This window comes from Nycticebus coucang, chromosome 4 (assembly GCF_027406575.1).
Source record: "Nycticebus coucang isolate mNycCou1 chromosome 4, mNycCou1.pri, whole genome shotgun sequence".
Lineage (NCBI taxonomy): Eukaryota > Metazoa > Chordata > Mammalia > Primates > Lorisidae > Nycticebus > Nycticebus coucang.
The window spans coordinates 53,376,592-53,400,362 of NC_069783.1; the positions used below are offsets into that span (position 1 = coordinate 53,376,592).

Sequence of the window (23,771 nt, forward strand, 5' to 3'; positions counted from 1 at the left end):
ACTAAAGAGGAAAGTGAGGCCTAGAGAATTTAAGTAATTTGCCAAAAGACAACCAGCTAATAACTCAAGCTAGGATTTAAATCCAGACTTTTCTCACCTCAGACCCTTGTTGCCTAATTTACTAATTGCTTGGCTGATTGCTGTCACTCAGTTATTGTTATCTGATAGTGAGAATCAGGGATATTTTCTAAAGAAAAATGACATGAATCTAACATGGGCACTCATCAGGGTATATTCATTTGTGGCTCTCAACGGGGTCCCAGTTGAAAAACCTAGGCCTCTTCTAAGAATTTCTGCTTGTACTAGGTCCAGATCAATTATCTTCCTTTTTTGGATTTGCTGAAAGCAAAGACAAGAATGCCCATCATCCATTTCTTGAAGAAGAGATTATTTTTTGGAAAAGACATTGGTTATGATGGTAATATTGTGCCCTCCGCACAGAGCAGTGTCCTGCCTTGGTGAGGCCCAAGACTTCCCATGGCTCACTGCCCACCACATCCCCTTGCCCTGGCTGTCCAGCCTGAGGCTGTCGTGTCTGGCTTTTGGATGTGGCCTAGGAAGAACTCAACTAGTTGACATGTAGATAATAATTTTCAGCTCCTGGGACAGGACTCAGTTTGCAGACTTAGAATGACCCAGCTGGCAGTCCCCCATTCTCATGGTCCCATAGCCACTGTTCACCAGCCAGTCCACACAGCAATGTGCTCACTCCTCTAGGAGGCCACGGGAGTTGGCATGAGCATCTACTGACATTGCCACCACTATTTTATTGTGTTTTAAGACTTTGGTTCAGTATAATAGACCTAACTCAATTGTCCTGAGGAAACAAAGAAATTTGGTGGCTTAAGTCACTAGAAAGTTCCAGAATGGCGCTGACATCAGGGCCCAAAGGGATTCAATGGTAGTGTCAGTACTTAGACTCTCCTTCTCCATCTTTTGGCTGTTTCTCTCTGGTTGTTGGTCTCATTCTCTCCTTTTGCTGGCAGATATTGTTCAAGTTATGGGGGTGGGCAGTATGGTAAAGCCATGGCCAGCTTCTGGTTTCCAGCCTCTCAGCACAAGACTTCAGGAGCTTTTCCAGCAGCAGATTATAAAATCATGGGGAAGGGCACTCTGATTGGCCTTCCGTGGGTTATATGACCTCCTTTGGACATATGACCATAGCCAAGAATGGATATCATGGTTTTCTAGCCAGTGCAAGGAATTGTGATTGGCAGTCCTCCCAGAGACACATGGGATTAATTCTTAAAATGGGGAGAAAAGTTATTATAACCAGAAGAAAGGGAAAGAAATGTGGGGTTTACTAAAATAGCATATATTTCAAAGTTACAAGAAAGCCTGGAAAATGATGGGGTGTTGAGTTTAAAGTATCATTTGGAGAATAGATGAGCCTAGGGAACAAAAGACCCCTGTTTGTTATCCCTTTTAAGAGGGTGGTTACCTTCCCTACTATCTTTTTAGGTTAAGAATCAGTGCCATTTTATATGATGACAAAGCCAATTTACTTGGACAAAGGGCAGAATTATGTAGAGCATGTTAAATAGCAAATATGAAATTGGCTTGCTAGATTACTGACATGGAGCATAGGGATCACTTCCTTGTCTTAATCCTGAGACGCCTATAAAGATATAAGGGAGTTTAGATGTGACTTTATTTTTTCCTTTGAGGGCTCTATTGGGAGTATAGATAAAATGGAAGCTTCTGAATAAAAGATTCCCTTTAAATACTGAGCAAAAGTTTCACACGGAACTTTAGTTATTTTATGCAAAACACAAGGGAATAGAGAGGATTAAATTAGAACTTCTACTTCTAGAAAAAGGAAAAACCAGGATACCTTTAAGGAAAGAGAAACTTACAAAAGGAAGGACAAATGCTTTGCAGCACACAGTAACATTCCTCCCTCACCTTCCATGCCCAATATCCTTATTCAGCTTCAGACTCGTGTTCTAAAATCACTTAAGTTATTTTGTAGGTTTATATTTAAAATTTATTTTGCAATTCAGACAGAATGTGTTATTCTATGTTAGGTACACAGTAGCCTAAAAGTTTTCGTGGTTGATTGTACAAGGTTTGTTATGCTGACTAGATGTGCCATTCATTGTTACTTCTAGCTAAGAAGTGTCTTCAGCTTGCTTTCTGAAAATTAAGATAGTAAGAGCATCAAAAACAGAATGAGACTTTTAGACTCAACTTTCAAGAAATAAGGACAGTAAGACTTTGGGTTCATAATGATAGGTGGAGTTTGTATTTTACATGTTTTACTATTTGAGGGTAAACTTTAACACCCTCTATTTGTAACTTCAGCTTTTGAAACTTTCTTCCTTCTCCCCCACCTTAAGGGTGGGTTCACTCTAGGGCATCATTTTCGGCATGTCTAGCAACCCAGTGTTTTTCATTACACTGTATTTAAATTACATGCTCTACTTAAATTTGCTGGGAACCTCACAGAATCTCAGTTCTGGTATTTTTTAAAAAGTTGCTCCCCTCCATTGTAATACCTATATTTGTCCATTAAACAAAATTTTCAAAGTAAGAACATAAAGAAAAAAATACATAATTGAACACCAAATATTTGTTTATATTTTTGTAAACTTTTAAATTGAAATATAATATACAGGGTGGCCATAAAGTTAACTATTTTAGTTAACTATTTTAAATTGCATGAACTTTATGGCCATGGTGTATATATATATATGTATCTATATACATATATATATATATTTTTTTTTTTTTTTGTGGGTTTTGGCCGGGGCTGGGTTGGAGCTGCCACCTCTGGCATATGGTCCGGCGCCCTACCACTTTGAGCCACAGGCGCCGCCCGGCCACGGTGTATATTAAAAAGCACACAAATTTTCAGTGTTCAGCTTGATGGAATTTAGCAAAGTGAATACACCTATATAACTATTAATATCTCCAAGATCAAGAAATAGAACATTAATGTGCCCAAGAACCTCTTACCTACCATTCCCAGTCATTATCCCCTCTCAAAGATAAACTGCTATTCTGAACTCTGTTAATATAGATTAAGTTTTGCCTACTATTAAACTTTATAAAACTTGAATCAAACAGTACATATTTTTGTATGTTTTAACGACTTAACATTTTGTCTATGAGATTCACGCATGTTACCACATACAGCATTAGTTCATTCTTTGTGTTGCTATATAGTATTCTATCGTGTGAATATAATTTATTTATTCTGTTTACTGCTTGACATTTGGATTGTTTCCAGTTTGAGGCTGCTATAAATAATGCTTCCCTGAACATTCTTATACATGTCTTTTGGTGGATGGGTTTGTGCTTTTCTAGTGTGATCTACCTAGATCATAGGAAGTATATACATGCTTAGCTTTAATAGGTGTATCACCAGTTTCCTCAAGTGGTTCTACCAGTTAATGTACCAGTAATGTATGAGAGTTCTAGTTTCTTCACATTTGGGCCAACACGTCAACACTTGGTATTGTATGTCTTTTTCATTTTGACTGTCTTGGTGGGGAGTAGCATTCTGCGTTTTTTATTATCTCTGCTGAATCATGAGGTAGAGCATGTGTGGAGGCACAGTGCTATCCCTCTGAAGATACCCATACCCTAATCCCTGCAACTGTGTATATGTGGCCTTACACAACAAAAGGGATTTCATGGATATGATTAAGTGAGGATGTCAGAATGGGGAGATCATTCCAGATGATCCACGTGGGCCCAGTGTAATCACAAAGGTCCTTATAAGTGAAGAGGAGACATGATAGAGAAGAAGCTGTCGTGATGGACACAGTGATGCAGCATGAGAAGGACTTGCTTAGACATTGCTGGCTGTGAGGATGAAACGGACCTACTAGCCAAGGAATGTGGGTAGCCTCTATGACAGCGGTTCTCAACTTGTGGGTCGTGACCCCTTTGGGGGTCTCCTGCATATCAGATATTTACATTATGATTCACAACAGTAGCAAAATTACAGTTATGAAGTAGCAACGAAAATAATTTTATGGTTGGGGGTCACCACAACATGAGGAACTGTATTAAAGGGTCACGGAATTAGGAACGTTGAGAACCACTGGTATAGAATGTGGGGAAAGCAAAGGAACAGATTCTCCCTAAAGACCCCAGAAAGAATGCAGCCCTGAAACATTTTGATTTTCATACATCGAGACAAATTTTGCACTTTGGCCCTCCAGAACTGTGAGGTCATAAATTTATGCAGTTTCAAGTCACTGAGTTTGTAGTAATTTCTTATTACAGCAGCTGTATCAAACTAATACAAACACCTTTTCACATGCTTTTATACCATTTTGATATCCTCTTTTGTGAAGTTCCTGATCAGGTCTTTTCACTATTTAAAAAATTGTCTTTTTCTTATTGAAAATAGGGATTATATATATATATATATATATATATATATATATATATATATATATATATGTTCTGAATGTGAACCTTTGTCAAGTCTGTATTATAATACAAATATTATATCTTGTTCTGTAGCTTGAATTTGTAAGCTTACTGGTATCATTGATGATCTGATGTTCAGAAGTTCTTAATTCAATGACATCTGATTTATCAATCTTTAACTGTATGTGGGTACTGTTGATGAATTATTTGCCTACTTCAGGGCCATGAAGATATTATCCTATGTCATCTTCCAGAGCAGCACTGTCCAGTAGAACTTTCTACAATGTAGAAATGTTCTGTATCTGTGCTGCCCAGTGGTAGCCCATGAGCCACATTTGGCCATTGGCACTTAAAATGTGGCTAGTGCAAACTAAATTTTAAATTTCATTAAATTTTAATTAATTTAAAATTAAGTGTAGTCACATATATCTAGCGGTTACAATAATAGATGCCACAATTTCAGAAACCTTATCATTTTACCTTTCAAATTTAGGCCTGTGATCCACTGGGATTGATTGTAAGAGATAGTAGTCATAATTAGTAGTCTGTTTTTAAATACAAATATATAGTAAATACAGATCCATTACTAAAAAGACTATTTTTTTTTTACCCACTGAATTCATCTGTAAGTCCTGAACTATTGTACCAACACCATATTGTGTTTTTTTTTTTTCTTTTTGCAGTTTTTGGCTGGGGCTGGGTTTGAACCCGCCATCTCCGACATATGGGGCCAGCACCCTACTCTTTTGAGCCACAGGTGCCACCCAACACCATATTGTTTTAATAACTATTGTTTGAACTCTGGTAGTATAACTCTCCAACTTTGTTTTACTTCAAAAATTTTTTCAGTATTTTAGAAATACTTTGCAATGCCACCTCAATTTTAGAATGACATGTCAGTTTCCTTTAAAAACCTGCTGAAATTTGGACTGAGATCACATTGATTCTAAGAATCAGTTTGGGAGGAATTGGGATCTTTACAGTATCGAGTCTTCCAACCCATAGAAATGTTATATTCCTTTATGAGTTCTCTCAATAATGGTTTGTAATTTTCTGAGGTCTTGTCGTCTTTTATGTTTATTCTTAGGTATTTGGTTGATTTTGATGCTATTGTAAATGGCATCGGTTTAATTTCCATTTTCTGATTATTTTTGCTAGTATATAGAAATTCAATTGATTTTTGTATACTGATTTTGAATTCAACAACCTTGCTTAAAATTCACTTATTAATAGTTTATATGTTAGTAGTTGGATTTTCTTTGTGCACAGATAATGATAGTTTTATTTGTTCTTTTTCAGTCCTAAAGAACATACATTTCTTCATCATGCCTTATTGCACAGGCTAGTACCACCAGCATAATGTCAAACAAAAGTAGCAGTACCAAATACATTTTCTTCTTTTCAATCTTAGTGGGAAAGCTTTCAATATTTCCAGTTAAATATTAGGTTTGCTGCAGGTTTTGTGTAGAAACACTTGTCAGATTAAGACTGTTTCCCTTCTATTCTTAATTTGCTGATAGTTTTTAGCATGAAAGTATATGAATGGGTTCTTACCTTACACAAAAGGTAGCTACATCTAAGATAGCCTTTTTACTTTGCTTTATTCACTTAGCAATCTATCTGGAAAATCACTTCATTTCATAGGAATTTCTCTAATTCTTTTGTTTTTATAGCTTTGTAGTATTCCATTGTTTGTAGGTATCATCATTTATCCAACCAGTATCCTACGTGCGGGTATTTAGGTTGTCTACAAAATTTTGTAGTTATAAATAATGCTATAATGGATAACCACATGCATATGTATCTTTGCGTTTGGGAGGTGTTTCTTCAGGTGAATTTTTAGGTATATCTTAATGTAAATTTCTGAGAGTGGGATTTCTGGGTTGAAATATAAGTGGATATATAGTTTTTGTAAATGTTTCCAAATTCCTTTCCAAGATAATTATGCCATTTTGTATTCTCTCCAGCAATGTGTGAGAATGCCTATTTCCCCACACCTTTGCCAACAGGATTGAAGTTTTGTTAATCTGATAGGTTTTCTTCTAGTAGGCATTCAGTAATACTTTGGTGTAGTTTTATTTTGCATTTCTCTTATTATCAGTGAAGTTGAATATCTTCATATTTAGAGAAAATTTATGTCTTTTTATGCATTATTTACTTTTATATTTTCTGTGGTTTTTAAAGTTAGGTTTTAAGCCTTTTTCATTGATTTATAAGAGTTCTTTATGTATTAGTGATATTAGGTCTTTATCTGGAATATATGCCAGAAAAAATTTTATCCTAGTTTATCATTTGTCTCTTGAAGTTTCTTATGTTATCTTTTGACATTTAATATTTTTATGTGTTAAATACATTATCACAGCCACATTTTAGTCATAGTTAGAAATCTTTTACCCATGTGTAGGCTATAAAAAGATTTAACCTGTGTTTTCTTCTAGTGGTTTCATGTTTTACCCTTAGATCTTTGATCGATTTAGAGTTTATAATTTTATATTGTGTGAGGAATAGATTCATTTTTTAATTTTTTAAAGGGTTATCCCATTGTTCCCAAATTGTTTATTAAAAAGTCCATCCTTGCCCCAATATTTTGAGATAGCACTTTATCAAATGAAATTTTCCTGTATGGTTGGATTTATTATAGATTTTTTAATTCTATTTTACCGGTCTGTCTATTCATACACCAGTGTGCCTGATATTATGCATGAAAATATTTAAGGATATAGATGATGTTATGTCTGCAAAGGAGATTTAATTTTCTTCTGGCAGGCATTCATGATATGGAGCGGATTACCCTGAAAGAGTGAGCAATAGTGCTGATGTGGGGCTAGGTTTTAGAAGATATGTTTGCAGTTTGCTCTTTCTTCTAGGGGCATAATCTCTTCCCAGAACTCAAATGAAAACCTGGGGTTCACCACAACCCCTTTTTGGTAGGCTCTGAACTCCAACTTTTGCCTCTCTACCTCTGTGAGGCTGTTGAATTCTCTGCTTAGGGGTGTGTGTGTGTGTGTTTTTCTGCAGTTTTTGGCTGGGGCTGCATTTGAACCTGCCACCTCCAGCATATGGGGCCAGTGCCCTACTCCTTGAGCCACAGGTGCCACCCTCTTTGCTTAGGTTTTTAATTTCATAGTGGCTGCTTTCTGCTTGGCTAAGAAAGCTTCTGTCTTGTGTCTGTACTGGTTAGGAATTAGCAAATGCCTCCAGGGGAAATTGTGTGCTGAAGCTTGGGCTTTTCTCTCCGCATTACCATTTTTCTCCAGATCTTGAGCCCTCTTGTTGAAGTTTAGGCTGCCTTGGGAATCTGGAATTCTATTATGTTTCCCCACTCCAGAGAGAGTGCCCTGTGCCACAGAAAGCTGTTCTGGGCTCTGCACTGCAAACTGGCAAGTGGTCCTGAACAGGAAAAGGGGATAAAATACAGGGCTTACTTCAATGTTCCGTGCTTTGACCTTCTAGTAAGGTCTTCATCCTCAAATTCTGCCCGCTTTGCTTAGTTCTTCAGTGAGTTGAATTAACTTTGTTTGTTTGCTTTCTTTAATTTTATCTAGCTTTTATAGTAGTGTTCAATGGAAAGGATGGGATAATAAAAAGCACATTGTCAAACATGGAGTGGGCATCTCTCTCGGTTAACATTTTGGTGGATTTCCATTCTGTTTCTTTTAATATGCTTATGTCTTTATGTCTGTGACCACATTGTTTATGTAAGTTTGAGTTTTGGTCCTGAATTTATATTGTTATATACAACATTTCCCTAACTATTTTCCTTGTATTTTGACATGTAGTTTGTTTCTTACATTTTCTTTTCCATAAATGATGCTCTCTCTCGTGAGCATTTTTCTACAAAAAAGTCTTTTCTGGATGTAGGATTATTTTCTTAAAAAGTGGGATTACTAGGCATAGGTGGCACATTTCTTTTTATCTTTTTCATTTTTTTTTTTCAGTTTTGGCCGGGGCTGGGTTTGAACCTGCCACCTCCGGCATATGGGGCCGGCGCCCTACTCCTTTGAGCCACAGGTGCTGCCCAGGTGGCACATTTCTTAAATTGATTGAAGCCATCTATGACAAACCCACAGCCAATATCATACTGAATGGAGTAAAACCAAAAGCTTGTCCATTTAGAACTGGAACCAGACAAGGATGTCTGCTATCGCTACTACTATTCAACATAGTTCTGTAAGTTCTAGACAATATGATCAGGTAAGACAAGGAAATAAAGGGCATCCAAATGGTTACAGAGGAGGTTGAACTCTTACTCTTCACTGGTGATATGATCTTATACTTAGAAAACCCCAGGCACTCAATCACAAGACTCCTGGAAGTGATCAAGAAATACAGTGATGTCTCAGGATACAAAGTCAATGCCCGCAAATCACTAGCCTTTGTATACACCAATAATTGCCAAGTTGAGAAGCAAATCAAGGACACAATTTCCTTCACAGTAGCTTAAAAAAAAATGAAATATTCCCAGCTTCTTGGGAGGCTGAGGCAAGAGAATCGCTTAAGCCCAGGAGTTGGAGGTTGCTGTGAGCTGTGTGATGCCATGGCACTCTACGGAGGGCCATAAAGTGAAACTCTGTCTCTACAAAAAAAAAAATGAAATACTTAGGAATATACCTAACAAAAGAGGAGAAGGATCTCCACAAAGAGAATTATAAAACCATAAGAAAAGATGTAACAGAAGACATTAACAAATGCTCTTGGCAGGGAAGAATCAACATTGTTAAAATGTCTGTACTACCCAAAGCAATCTACAGATTTAGTGCAATCCCCATTAAAATACCAACATCATACTTTGAAGAAATGGAAAAATAGCTCTTTGCTTTGTATGGAACCAGAAAAAACCCATATAGCCAAGGCAATTCTTAGTAATAAAAGTAAAGCTGAAGGTGTCACTACCAGACTTCAGGTTATATTACAAGTCCACGTGATCAAAACAGCATGATATTGGCACAAAAATAGAGACGTAGACATATGGAATAGAATAGGAAACCAAGAGATGAAACCAGTCTCGTATTGCCACCTGATCTTCGAGGAGCCAAACAAAAGCATACAGTGGGGAAAGGAATCCCTATTTCACAAATGATGCTGGGAGAACTGGATAACCACATATAAAAGACTGAAACTGGACCTGCACCCTTCACTACTTACAAAAATTGACTCAAGATGGAAAAATGATGTAAATCTAAGACATGAAATGATAAAAATCTTAGAAGAGGCTGGGCGCCTGTAGCACAGTGGTTACAGTGTCAGCCACATACACTGAGGCTGGCGGGTTCAAACCCAGCCCGGGCCAGCTGAACAACAATGACAATGACAATGGCAACAAAAAATAGCCAGCATTGTAGCGGGCACCTATGGTCCCAGCTACTTGGGAGGCTGAGGCATGAGAATCACTTAAGCCCAAGAGTTGGAGCACTCCAACTCCACCTGGAGGGTGACATAGTGAGACTGTCTCAAAAAAAAAAAAAATCTTAGAAGAAAGTGTGGGAAAAACTCTTGATGTTGGCCTGGGGAAACATTTTATGAAGATGACTTCCGTGACAATTGCAATAACAAAAATTAACAAACTTAATTAAACTGAAAAGTTTCTGCACAGCTAAGGACACAATAAGTAAAGCAAATAGACAACTTTCAGAATCGGAAAAGATATTTGCAGGGTATGAATCTGACAAACGATTGATAACTGGAAGCTACAGAAAACTCAAATTAATCAACAGCAACAAAAAAAGAGCAAACAACCCCATCTATAACTGGGCAAAAGACATGAACAGAACCTTCTCTGAAGAAGACAGATGAATGGCTAACAAACATATGAAAAAATGGTCATCGTCCCTAATCATCAGAGAAATGCAAATCAAAACCACCATGAGATATCACCTAACCCCAGTGAGAATAGCCCACATCACTGAGTCCCAAAGCTGTAGATGCTGGTGTAAATGTGGAGAGAAGGGAACACTTTTACATTGCTGGTGAGACTGCAAACTAATACAGCCTCTTTGGAAAGAAGTACGGAATATCCTCAAAGAACTCAAATTAAACTTCCCATTTGATGCCGCAATCCCATTACTAGATATCTATCTACCCAGAAGTAAAAAAAAATCATTTTATCATAAGGACATTTGCACTAGATTGTTTATTACAGCTCAGTTTATAATTGTTAAGATGTGGAAACAACCTAAATGCCCATCAACCCAGGAATGGATTAACAAGCTGTGGTATATGTGTGCCATGGAATATATTCAACCATGAAAAAGCTGGAGACTTTGCATCTTTTGTATTAACCTGAAACACATTCTTCTTAGTAAAATATCACAAAAACGGAAAAGTAATATCCAATATCTATGTAATATATTTAGAAAACCCCAGGCACTCAATCACAGCACTCCTGGAAGTGATCAAGAAATACAGTGATGTCTCAAGATATAAAATCAATGCCCACAAATCACTAGCCTTTGTAAACATCAATAATTGCCAAGTTGAGAAGCAAATCAAGGGCACAGTTCCCTTCACAGTAGCATCAAACAAACAAACAAACAAACAAAAATGGAATACCTAGGAATATACCTAACAAAAGAGGGGAAGGATCTCCACAAAGAGAATTATGAAGCTCTAAGAAAAGAAATAACAGAAAATATTAACAAATTAAAGAACATACCATGCTCTTGGCTGGGAAGAATCAACATTGTACTCAATACTAATATGAAGCCAGCGGACCAACTAATACACGCCCACACAGATAAAAACTCAATTCAAGTCTGGGGGAAGGGGAATGCGGGAGGGGAGGTGGGACGGGAATTGGTGTGCTCCCACTTAATGGGCACAATGTAGGAGTGTATGGCATACCTATTGGGTTCAGGACACAACTACAAGAGGGACTCTACCTAACAAATGCAAACATTGTAACCTAGTTGATGGAATTTCAGATTCTGTCACATGAATCTGAAATTAAAAAATACTTTTTAAAAGTGAGATTACTAATTTATTTTTGTTGTTGTTTTCTCTGAAGGTTTTAGGAACTTCTCTTTATTTCTGGTGTGCTGAAGTTTTACAATAATGTGCCTTTATTTGGGCCACTTTCCATCCATTTTTCTAGCCTTTTTTTGAACTTCTCACTGTATAGACAAACCCCTGGGCCTCAGTTCTGGAACCTTTTCTGGCATTGTTGCAGTGATAGCGTCTTCCTTTCCATTCTTCCCACTTTTCCTTTTTCAAAGTCTTTTTAGTAGTGCTGGGACCTCCTGGATCTATAATTATAATCATAGTTTTCATATCATTGTTTTGTTTCTTATTAGATTTTTTTATTTTATCTTCCAAACTTAATGAATTTTTATTTCTATAATCATATTTTATATTCTGAAAAGCTTTTAAAAATTTACTGAATGTTTCTTTCTTTATAGCGTCTTGTTCTTATTTAAACATATTATGATATTTTCTCTTATTTATCTGAGGTTATCAGTTATTTTTCTTTTCTATCCCTTCATTATCTTTATTGCCTCAGCCTTCCTATTCTCCCATATATTTGTACTGGTCTTTATGTTTTAGGTTCGGGGCTTTCATCAGGTGTTGAGCAGTTTGGCTTTCTTTTTATATTTAAGAGCAAGACCCAGAAAAGCTGGTTGAAACCTCTGTATGGGGACAGGGCTTCCTTATGGAGCGGCTTCACTGGGGAGTGTTAAGTTGGTAGGCCAGCTTTTGCAATGGAGGATGTTGCAGTGTCAGAACCGAGAGGTATTTTCTCCTGTGTTGGTCAGTATCCCAGAAAGGAACCCTCCAATTTCTTTCCTGGAGGTGGGATGGGGTGGGACATGCTTTAAGCATAGCTGCCAGTGTTCCAGTAGCCAAGTGGGGAGGGGCTTTGAGGCTCAGAAGTAGATTCTCAGTCACCTGCACAGGCCTAAACCTTTTCCTCCCCAGAAGGTAAATCTCCAGACTTCTGCTGGGGTAGGAGGCAGACTAACTGCTCTTACACCAGCTCTCAACTCCTCCTACTACTTTCACCCTACCCTCTACAAAAATAAAATCATAAGCCCCCAAAGAGGCCAAAGGGACCCCGAAAATACCTTAAAACTTTGAGTTCCCAATGATATGGAAAGGGAGGTCAGACATGCCTCCTTCTGGAGTTTAATCATACCAGCATTAATGCTAAAAGAGATCATAAAACTGACTAAACAGATTCTTTGTGGCAATAAGATACTACATCACAAACAGGACCTAAGGCCATGCTGCAAGGCACAGGTGAAGTCAGGCCTTACCAATCCTAAAATCTCCTTAAGTGGACTTTTTATTAACCTAGTATAATGTGGCTTACTTTTCAGCCTGACTCTGGAATAGCATCATGTGACAGATAGCAGATCCAAGCATTCCCATCTACTGACTCCAAGACTTCAGACAAAGCTTTATTTCTTTAACCAATTACAAATCAAAGAATCTCTAAAACGACCTGTAACCTATAACCATTTCCTGCCTGCTTTGAGATGTCCGGCCTTCGTTGCCCAAACAAATGTATACCTTCCATGTACTGATATATGATTTTACCTGTAAGTCCCGCCTCTCTAAAATGTGTAAAAGCAAACTGTAACTTGATGGCCTCGGAACCACTTGCTCATGCTTCTTCAGTAATAGATTTCTGGCCCATGGTCACTCATACTGGCTCAGAAAAAACTTTACATTATTTTACAGAGTTTTTTTTTCTTTTTTTCTGTTAACATCTCATATCTTTAAGCCCTGGAGACTTTCTAGGTTCTGGCTGTGAGCTGGCTGCTTCTTTCTGGCTTCTTTCAACCTCCTCCCACCCCTCATCCTGGTAGGCTTAGATTTGTTAGAGCTCTAAAATCAGTCACCATTTACTCATTTGCTTTTCAGATCCTTTTTTTAATTTTTTTATTTTTCAAGGTTTCTTTTGCATGCTTTTACCTTTCTTCTTTTTGTCTTTGTGGGTTTGTGCCTTTTAAAATAACTCACTATCTGATAATTTAATTTAGGCAAGAAGCGTAGATAAATGTTTTAAATCTAGAAGTATCACATTAGGTTTTAAATGCCAATGACCATATTTTTCATTTCTAGTAGTTCCATTTCATTTTCATTTTTCTTTGTTCTGTTCTCTTCCATATTATTCTTGCCATGTGGTACAAAGTATTGAAGCATCCATCTTTTTATTGATTTTAAGTATATTTAAAAACTTTAAATTGTCCAATTATTTCTAAATCTTGCAGGGCGACAGGAGTGGAAGGTGCTAATTTTCTTGCTTGTTGTGTCTCCTTACTCTTCCTTATGGTGGTTTGTTTTCCTTTTTCCTATGGAATATTGTTTCTGGTAGGAGTCCTGTATGCCAGGTGGTGGAGATACCTACCAACTAGGTTTTGCCTTGCTTTGAATTGATCAGAATGTGTCCTTATGGTCTCGCTTATTTCTGGGCCTCTATACTTGTGGTTTCTGGAATGATCTGTTTTCTCATTTTTGCTTGGCTCTTACTCATCTTTCAGATCTCTGTTTAAAAGCAATTTTTTCTGGGACACTTTTCTTGATTCCCTGCGTTTCCCCATAATACTCTGTACTTTCCGTCATAGTACTTCTTACCTTGTAGTAGAGTTGTCCATTTAATTCTTTCTTTTCTGTGAAGCAAGATCATGTAGTCTTGTTCACTGTTAAACAGCTAGGGCCTAACAATATACCTTGCCCAAACCACGTGTCAGTATTTTCTAAATGAATATGATGCTCTCTCTTGTTTTAAGAGGCTTTGCAGGTATGGATTCCAGATTGGTCTGAGAGCATTGTTTTTCGTCCTGGTTTTGCTATACCCCAGGTGACACTCTCTCATAGAACAGTGCAGGGTAATGTAGGCATCATTGGCAAGCATAAACTGATGGTTCATAAATTGCCTTTTAGAGCTATTGATTTTCTCTTTGTTATTATCACTTTCACATATGATACATAAGTGGGTCACACACTTGAAAACAATAAATTGGGATGGAATGCTTGGCACTCAGCAGAGTCTTCCTATGTGACTCACTCTTATATTCAGTGAAGCAGCTTCCATTAAGTGAATGTTTCAATTCCACTTGTGAAAGGTGTGACGATAACACATCTGTGTAACAGTAGTGCCCTCTTTTCAGGTAGTAAGATATGACAAATTGATGTTAGATAAATAATAATATGCATATCTCATAATTAGGCCAACAGTTTACAGTAGCTTTGCCTGGTATCTTATGTAGTTATCCTTAAAACTTGCATTTAGGAATAGTGTCTAAATTTTTTTTTTTTTTGTGTGTGTGTGTCTAAATTTTTTTCTATGGTTAAATCAATGGATGACGTTGATTTTCTGGTCTATTTCTATGGTAATACTAGAATGAAGAGCAAGGTGGTAACTGTCATAATATCCCTGGGAAATACTAAAGAGAATCACTTATTTTGGAAATAGCAATAATAATATTTGCTAATATTTATTGAATGCTTACTAAGTGCCAGATACTCTTTTCTAAAAACTTTATATGCACCACCTCATTTAAATCTAACGAAAAGTTAGATTTACGTTAATATATTTCCATCATCAATCTAGTACGTGAATGTTCCAGACAGAACATTCAGAATCTGCCTAAAATGGAATACATTGTAATTGTATCCAAATGTTAGGCTGTGCTAAGATGATAAGGTGTCTACTGCTATCACCTACTATTCTTTGACTGTACTCTTAAATTTCCTGTACTGCCTAGTAATAGCAGACTAGATAATTTGGACCAGTTTTCCTGATGAAGACACTAAAAAAGTTGGATAAAATATGAAACAAATACCTTCTGAAAAGCATGAAAAAGGTAATAAAGCTCTACTGTCTATACCTATGTCTATCTATCTATGAAGGTATTATTTACTCACATGATTACAGAGGCTAGGAAGTTACACAGTCTGCCACCCGCAAGCTGGAGACCCAGAGAAGCCAGCAGTAGAGTTAGAAGGCATGAAAGCAGGAAGGCTGATGGAGTAGACTCTAGTCCAAGTCTGAAGGCTGAACAGCCAGGAGCAGGAGAAGATCAATGCCCTAGCTCAAGCAAACAGAGTTCATGCAACTTTCCTCTACTTTTCCATTTTAGTCAGGCCTTCGGTGGACTAGGTGATGCTCACTCACATTGGGGAGGACCATCTGCTTTACTCAGTCCACCAACTCAAATGCTAATCTCTTCTGGAAATGTCCTTAGATACACCCAGAAAAAATGTTCAACTAGTTTTCTGGGCATATCACAACCTGGTCAAGTTGACACATAAACTTAGCCATCATACTCAAGGAACTTTAGGTGTGGAACTTGGGTTGATAGGGATTCCAGGGTCTCAAGAGGCTGCCAGAAGCAAGCAAAAATCCTCTGTGGAGAAAAATAGCATCTGCATTTCAAGGTATTTCTAAAAATAGTTTTTCAGACACGATGCTCATCTATAACCAGAGTTGACAGGACAAAAGGAAAATAAAAAATCAGCAGAAGTATCTAGCATATATTCATTTGGTGACTCAGAAGAAGAAGAAAAGAGAGAATGGGGTAGAAATAATACTTGAAGATATAATGGCTAAAAAATTTCCAGAACTGATGGAAGACATTAAACCTCACACTTAAGAAGCACCAAGAATTTAAACCAGGATAAATAAAAATAGATTCATACCTAGATATGTAATAGTCTAACTGCAAATAACCAAAGATGAGCAGAGAATTAGGAAAGCCACCAGAGAAAGAAAATGTTAATAGATTACCTTCGCAGGAGACCAGTTTGACTGATAGCTGACTTCTCAACCGGAACAGTGGAAGAAAGAAGGGAAAATTAAGACATTTTCACACTTAAAAAAAAACCTGAGAGAATTTTCTACTAGCCAACCCACACCCAAAGAAATCTAAAGAGCATTATTTGGGCAGAAGGAAAGTTAAAGATACAGGAAAGGCTAGTGGTAAATGTGTCGATAGATGAATAGTGATACCTTTTATGTTGCAAATAGTTCCTTTGTGTTGTAAATGAATACCCAAGCTGGATAATTCATAAAGAAAAGAGGTTTATTTGGCTCATGGTTCTGCATGAGGGCCTCAGGATGCTTCCACTCATGGCAGAAGGTGAAGGGGAACCTGTGTGTGCACAGATCACATGGGGAGAGAGGAGGAAAGAGGGATGGGGAGGGAGGTGCCAGGTTCTTTTTAACAACCAGCTCTTGCAGGAACTAAGAGTGAGAATTCACCCACTCCTGTGAGGATGGCACCAAGCCATCCATGTGGGATACACCCCCGTGACCCAGACACCTTCTTACCATCCCCATCTCCAACAGTGGGGATTAAATTTCAACACGAGACTTTGCAGGGCTAAACAAACCATATTCACTGGTAGCACTGACTGTATAAACAATAGTAATATCTTTTTATATTTTGAAAATATGTGTAAAATTTAAAAAAGGCATAGTAATAATAGCATGGATGTGAAGTTTTCTAAGCTCTTTCTGGGAAGAGGGTAAAAGCATGGATCAACATAAAGCTGTTCCAGGTCAAGGGTATATGTTACAATTGTTGAAGTAACCAGCAATAGAGCTTCCAAACTAATATATGAAATAAATGGAATAACAAACTTCTCACTCTCTATAGAAAATATAAAATTTGCCAACATAGTTATCCCTCTGGTGTAATCCTAGTGCTACTTTCTTTAAATATACATGTATGGGAGAATAGTATCTTAAATTTTACTAATTAGAGTCAAAGTAAGATACAAATGCATATATTCTTCTCTCAGTAGAAATTATTAAGAAGAAATGGAATTCTTCATTTGGCTAAACACCTACATGTCCTAAGTATGTTTTGTTAGACACTGTGAATTATTTCCACATCCCCTGCTGAGAAAAATTTGCAATTTCCAGCTCTCTAGAGTCTGAAATTCTCAAGGTTTCTGTAGTAGAATGACTGTCCTCCACCTTCTGTTTTTGTATTATTTTACATGTTCTGCTGGCACCCACCTCCAAGATTGAAGTTTGAACTCAGACAAATAAATGAAATTAGATATAATTCCTGGGGATACTTCCTTTCTGTTTCTTTTTTTTTTTATTACTTAAGCACATAATAGCCTCAGTCCATAAGTGTGAGTCGTAATAAGTTGGATGTTTGTAACTGCCTGTACAGATGAGGAAATAGGGTAGTTAACTTCCTCTAGGTACTGGTAGGATTCATTGTATATAGCAGGACCAAGACTCAGACTGATTCTGGCCATTTCTCTGATGTATATTAAAAATGTTAGTAATTCACATTTAGCTTAATTAAAAGTATTTCTCAGTTTTTATGATTTGATAAGCAAATCGATCTGTCTTAGATTTACATAGTGTTTGACTTGATCCATTTTTCTTTTTTAATCTTTGAAAATTAATTTTTAATTATTTAAGGAATACATGAATAAATTTTCTTTCATACTTTAGAGCATCCATTTCCTTTCCTGGTCTCCCTCCATTCTCTCCCACTGCTATCAGTTTGATGAATATCTTTTCAGATTTTTATATTCACGTATCTACCCAAGAACACACAGAGTATTGCTCTGTGCACATGGTTCTTCTCTTTAACATAATTTCCCCTGTTGATAGACTTTTAGGTTCTTTTGCTTTTCAAACAATGTTTTAGTGAATACTTGTACACGTGGCAGTATGTCCCTTTAGGGAGATATCTAGATGTGGCTGGTCATAAGCGTGCCCATTTTCAGTTTTAATATCTTCTGCTGAATTGTACTACCAAGAGGCAACAGGCCGGAAGAGTCTCTTTTTCCCACATCTTGTCAGTAAATGACACTGTCTATCAAATTTAGTTGTTTGTGCCAAATGTGATTTTATCTGGATTTCCTTTTTTATGTGAAGAAGTAAGTTTGTGAATGTCCTATCTATTCCTCCCACAAGGAAACCTTGACAGATAACCACTTCTCTTGTCCCAGAATTTAGAAGATTTCAAAGATGGTGGAAGTATCCATGCAATCCATTATCCACCCTATTTCTTTGAAATTAAGGGAGCATATTTTTTTACTGAAAAAGACTCTGGGACAGATCAAAAAGAATGGAGGTGATCTTCTCTCTTCTGTGTCTGGGCATTACAAACCTTAATATGGAAGGATGAGGCTTAGTGCAATGAATGGTGACCAATGATATTTTTATTAATCTGGGAAATGCTGAGTTTGATAATTAGTATCTTTGAGGTTTATGCTAGTGAAGTTAATCACAAGGCATTTTAGAAACTTGATTTTAGTCTCTCTGTTTTTTGATTTTGATTCCTTCTTTATTCTTAGTGCTAGTGCAGCTGAATGACAGTGGGTCTCATCATTGCCTTCTGTGTGGTTATTTCATCTGAGAATATGATTTTAAATGGATTACAAATGTCATAGTTCTCCCAGTTTGTGGAATGGACTTAGTCAATGTTATAAAACTGAATTTATATAGTTTTGTGAACTGGAAAATAGAATAATAAATAATAGGATTTGTTTTTTATGAATGCTCAATTGAAAAGCAGCATCAATGAAGCTGCACATTTCCATTAATTTTAATGGAATTAAATAAATCTTGGTGCTTTCATGTTTATAATTATTAATAAGAAAGTCAAATACAGTATTTCCCCATTTTCAGAGCAGTTTACAGTTTTATCAAAAGTATACTTTCATAGAGGAATGCAGTTACTTAAAGTATCAAATATTTGTTTCATCATTTTGAAAATCACAAAGGCATAAAAGTAGACATTTATGAATCACATTATAATTTGGTTGAAAGTGCTTCTTTGACTAATATAAGTAATAAGCTCTGTGGATGTAGCTTGACTTTAATTTGTCTGGATTATAATATGGAAACATTTAAAATGGTGAAAAAAAAACCTAGTGGTAGGTACCTATACTTTAACTTCAAATTATAAAGTCTTTTTCAACTAATTTTGGAATAATTTCAGGCTCACGAAAAAATAGAAAAAATAGTTCACAGATTTCATTCATTTTGACATATTTGCCTTTATAGATACCCCTTAATGCTGCTTTTTTTGCTGAATCACTTGAAAGTAGGTTGCATACATTATTGCCCTGTACCCTTAATACAAAAACGTGTAATTTGAAGAACAAGCATATTATTCTCTTACATGAGCACAGTACAGTTGTTAAACTCAGGAAATGTAATATTGACTTAATACTGTTACCTCGTCTATGCTCTAATTCAGTCAGTTGTCCCAGTCCTTGCCTTTAGGGCAATTGTTTTCTGGCGTAGGACCCAGCCCAGATGATGTTCTATGCTGTTGCCGTGTCTCTTGTGTCTCCTTTAATTGGGAAAAGTGCCTCAGTTTCTCTTTTAGCACATTGATGTTGTTGAAGATATAAACCAGTTCTTTTCCAGAATATCCCTCTAGTTGAGTTCATCTGTTGTTCCTTCATGTTTAGATTCAGGGTTAGGCCTGTGTCCTCAGGGCATCATGTCTTTTTGTTGTTGTTGTTGTTGTTGTTGTTGTTGTAGTTTGGTGGGGGCTGGGTTTTGAACTCGCCATCCTCAGTGTATGACTCGCTGAGCCATAGGCGCTGCCTAGAGCGTCATGTCTAATGGTGTATGTATGTCTATTCAGGCATTACTGGAGATGTTAAATCAGGTCATGTTAAAACTGACCATTACATAGTATCCATTTTCTTCCTCATATAGTTAACCATTTTTCCTTTACAATTAATAAGTAATTTGTGGGGAAATCCTTTAAAACTACATGAATATCTTCTTCCTCATCTGGTTTTTGTCTCACCCCTGGATTGAGTATCCATTGCTAATTTATGTCAGAATTTTAAAAACTCTTATCATTCCTTCCATATTTGTTGTCATTCTGTTCTAAAGAAGCGCTTCCTGTCCTTACGTATTTTGATTCTCAAATTATCCCTAGGGCTGATGGGAGCCCCTTTACTCTATTGCCTGTGTCCTTTTGACATGCCCTTATGATTTTTTTTTTTTGCATTTTATTACTTTTTGCCATAATTATCTGTTCCAGATCCATCTTGGACTTTCCCTTCCCCAGGACTAGGATCAACCATTTCTCCAAGGAGTCCTTGTTCTTTTAGTAGGACTGGTATTTAAAAACTGTTGTCTGTGATCATTGCTGTTCTAGAATGTCATTGCTACTCAATCTGTCAACAGATGGAATGGGAGGATACCTCATCTCATAGATACAGCTAAGAAGATGACTTTATACTGATACCCTCAATTCCAACATAGCTTCCCACCCCAAATTCTTCCTTGTCTTATCCTATTTCTTTCTTTCTTTTTTTTTTTTGCAGTTTTTGGCCGGGGCTGGGTTTGAACCCGCCACCTCTGGCATATGGGCCGGCACCTTACTCCTTTGAGCCACAGGCACTGCCCCCTATTTCTTATTTCTCTCTTCTTCCATAATGAGAAGCCTGGCTCACAACAAATATCAACGTATTTACTCATTTGATCAATCCTGCAATATACTTAAAAGCGTTTTGGGATTGGCTGTACTTACTGACTATGAAAAACAAACATACCAAGAAGAGTTCAAGACTTACTTTCAGTTCTTTTATTTTTCTTTATAGTAATGAAAATAATCCAAGTTCAGTGTCCAGAAGATAACTTAAATTAGTTATTTTGCTTTTTATTTATTATTATTATTTTTATTGTTTCTGGTTAATTGAGGGTACAAAGAATTAGGTTACAGTGTTTGCATTCGTTAGGTAAAGTCCCTCTTATAACTGTGTGCCCCCAAGAGGTGGGCCATACACCCACCCTAACGTTGTGTCCATTAAGTGGAGCACACCTAACCTCCCTTCCACCTCCCCTGTTCCTGCTCCCTCATTTTCCTGCTCCCTCATTCCCCTACCCTCCACCTTGAATTCTCTTCTGTGGGTGTGTATTAGATCATCTCTTGGCTTCATATTAGTATCAAGTACATTGGATTCTTGCTTCTCCATTCTTGTGATATTTTACTAAGAAGAATGTGTTCTAGTTCCATCCAGGTTAATACAAAAGATATAAAATCTCCATCTTTTTAATAGCTGAATAATATTCCATAGTATACATATACCACATCTTGTTAATCCATTCCTGGGTTGGTGGGCATTTAGGCTGTTTCCACATTTTTCGTTTGTTTGTTTTTTGAGACAGAGTCTCACTATTTCGCCTTGGTAGATTGCTATGGTGTTACAGCTCACAGCAACCTCAAACTCTTGGGCTTAAGTGATTCTCTTGCCTCAACCTACCACGTAGCTGGGACTACAGATGCCCACCACATGGCCAGCTATTTTTGTTGTTGTTGTTGTAGTAATTGCTATTATTGTTTGGTAAGCCCTGGCCAGGTTCGAACCTACCAGCCTTGGTGTATGTGGCTGGCACCCTAGCCACTGAGCTATAGGCGCCGAGCCATGTTTCCACATTTTGGTGATTGTAAATTGAACTGTGATAAACAGTCTAGTGCAAATGTCCTTATGATAAAAGGATTTTTTTTTCTTCTATGTAGATGCCTAGTAATGGAATTACAACATCAAATGGGAGGTCTATACTTACCTGGCAGGGGAGATACCATGATCACGAAGGTGGTTTTCCCAAGGTGAGGCTTATGTATTATACTCTGGACGTGCTGACCCCTGTGATTTCCCCCAATAGGGGAAACTCAACTGCATAATTTGTGGTAGTGGGGGACTGCGTTCACGCTTTCCCCAAAAGGAAAAAAAAGGGGAGGTCTAATTTGAGTTTTGAGGATTCTTCATACTTCCTTCCAAAAAAGTTGTATTAGTTTGCAGTCCCAATTTGTTTTTAAATTTACCATAGCCGTATTATTCATTTTAATTAGTTACATATTTTGGTTTGCATTCAGCTTCAGGCTCCTCCCCCATCCTTATTGATACAATTTATTTTTTGAATGTAGAACATTAACATGATTCCCAAACTCAAGACTATATGAAATAAAAGAGAAAATAGTCAGAGAAATATTTCAAGCTTCTTTTATTTTATTATCTTTTAAGTTAGTAAACTTTTTATAAAGAATATCAATAATTTAAAATCAAACACAGTGTATGGCTGGGTGCATCTGTTGTTTTTGAATGGGTGGTGGTAGAGAATGTTGATGTCTGTTTCACCAAAGTATAGAAAACATGTAGAATTAAGTAGTCTTTCTCCTTCTCCCAGAAGCCTAAATGGGTGAATATAGCTCAAAATGGTTAAAGCACAACTTGGATATAACATTAATTTCATGGAAAAGGCTCAGCAAGCCTAGGATGGGCCTTGGAAAGGCCATGGTTCTGTTCTTGCATAACACTAGGGGGCGCATTGGCTCAGATGCTGCCTGAATTCAGGTCCTTTCTCTGCCAGGCTGAGACTCCGGATTGGGGTTTAGGATTCACAGCCCTTGAGACCTCCCAAAACTGTTGTCAGTTCTGTGCCATCTCTTGGTGTTTTAACCCAGAAGTGGGGTGGAAGTTGTGAGATAGGGGCATTCTCAGGCCTCCAGTATTCACCTCTTTTTTTTTTCTTGCTGATTTGCATCTGTATACATTTATTTTATTATTTTTTATTAAATCATAACTTTGTACATTGACGCATTTATGGGGTTCAGAGTACTGCTTCGATATACAATGTGAAATGCTTACATTGAATTAAATAACACATCCATCACAATTATACTCATTTCTTAATACTTTTGAAATGTACCATTGCATCATGTACATTAGGTGTGGTCCCCCCAAATACCCTCCCTCCTCCCTTATCCTCCCTCCCCTCCCCTCTCTCTCTTCTTCCTTTCTACTTTCTGGACTATAGTTATGTTTTGCCATTCATATGAGTGTGTAGGTGATTATATATTGATTTTATAGTAGTATGAGTACATTGGATACTTTTTTCCCCATTCTTGAGATTCTTTACTAAGAAGAATATGCTCCAGCTCCATCCAGGTAAACAAAAGATGTGAAGTCTCCATCCTTTTTTATGGCTACATAGTATTCCATGGTGTACATATACCACAATTTGTTAATCCTTTCATGGATCAATGGGCACTTGGGCTGTTTCCATGTCTTGGCTATTATGAATTGGGCTGCAATAAACATTCTGGTGCATATGTCTTTGTTGTAAAATAATTTTTGATCATCTGGATATATACCTAGTAGAGGAATTGCAGGATGGAATGGTATGTCTACTTCTAGTTCCTTGAGTGTTCTCCAAACTTCTTTCCAAAAAGGTCATATTAGCTTGCATTCCCACCAACAGTGTAGAAGCGTTCCCTTCTCTCTGCATCCACACCAACATCTGTAGTTTGGGGATTTTATAATGTGAACCAGTCTTACTGGAGTTAGATGATATCTCAAAGTGGTTTTGATTTGCATTTGTCTGATGATTAAGGATGATGAGCATTTTTTCATGTGTTTGCAGGCCATGCACCTGTCTTCAT

The 23,771-nt window shown here is 37.1% G+C and overlaps 1 protein-coding gene and 1 non-coding gene across 2 annotated transcripts in view; both read left to right on the forward strand.

Annotated features, from left to right (window-relative positions):
* EML6 (EMAP like 6) overlaps positions 1-23,771 on the forward strand; it is a 305,590-nt gene that overhangs the window by 28,020 nt on the left and 253,799 nt on the right. The window lies entirely within an intron of this gene.
* On the forward strand, positions 21,888-22,051 carry LOC128585248 (U1 spliceosomal RNA). The gene has a single exon (XR_008379970.1). It is a non-coding gene; the product is annotated as a U1 spliceosomal RNA (small nuclear RNA).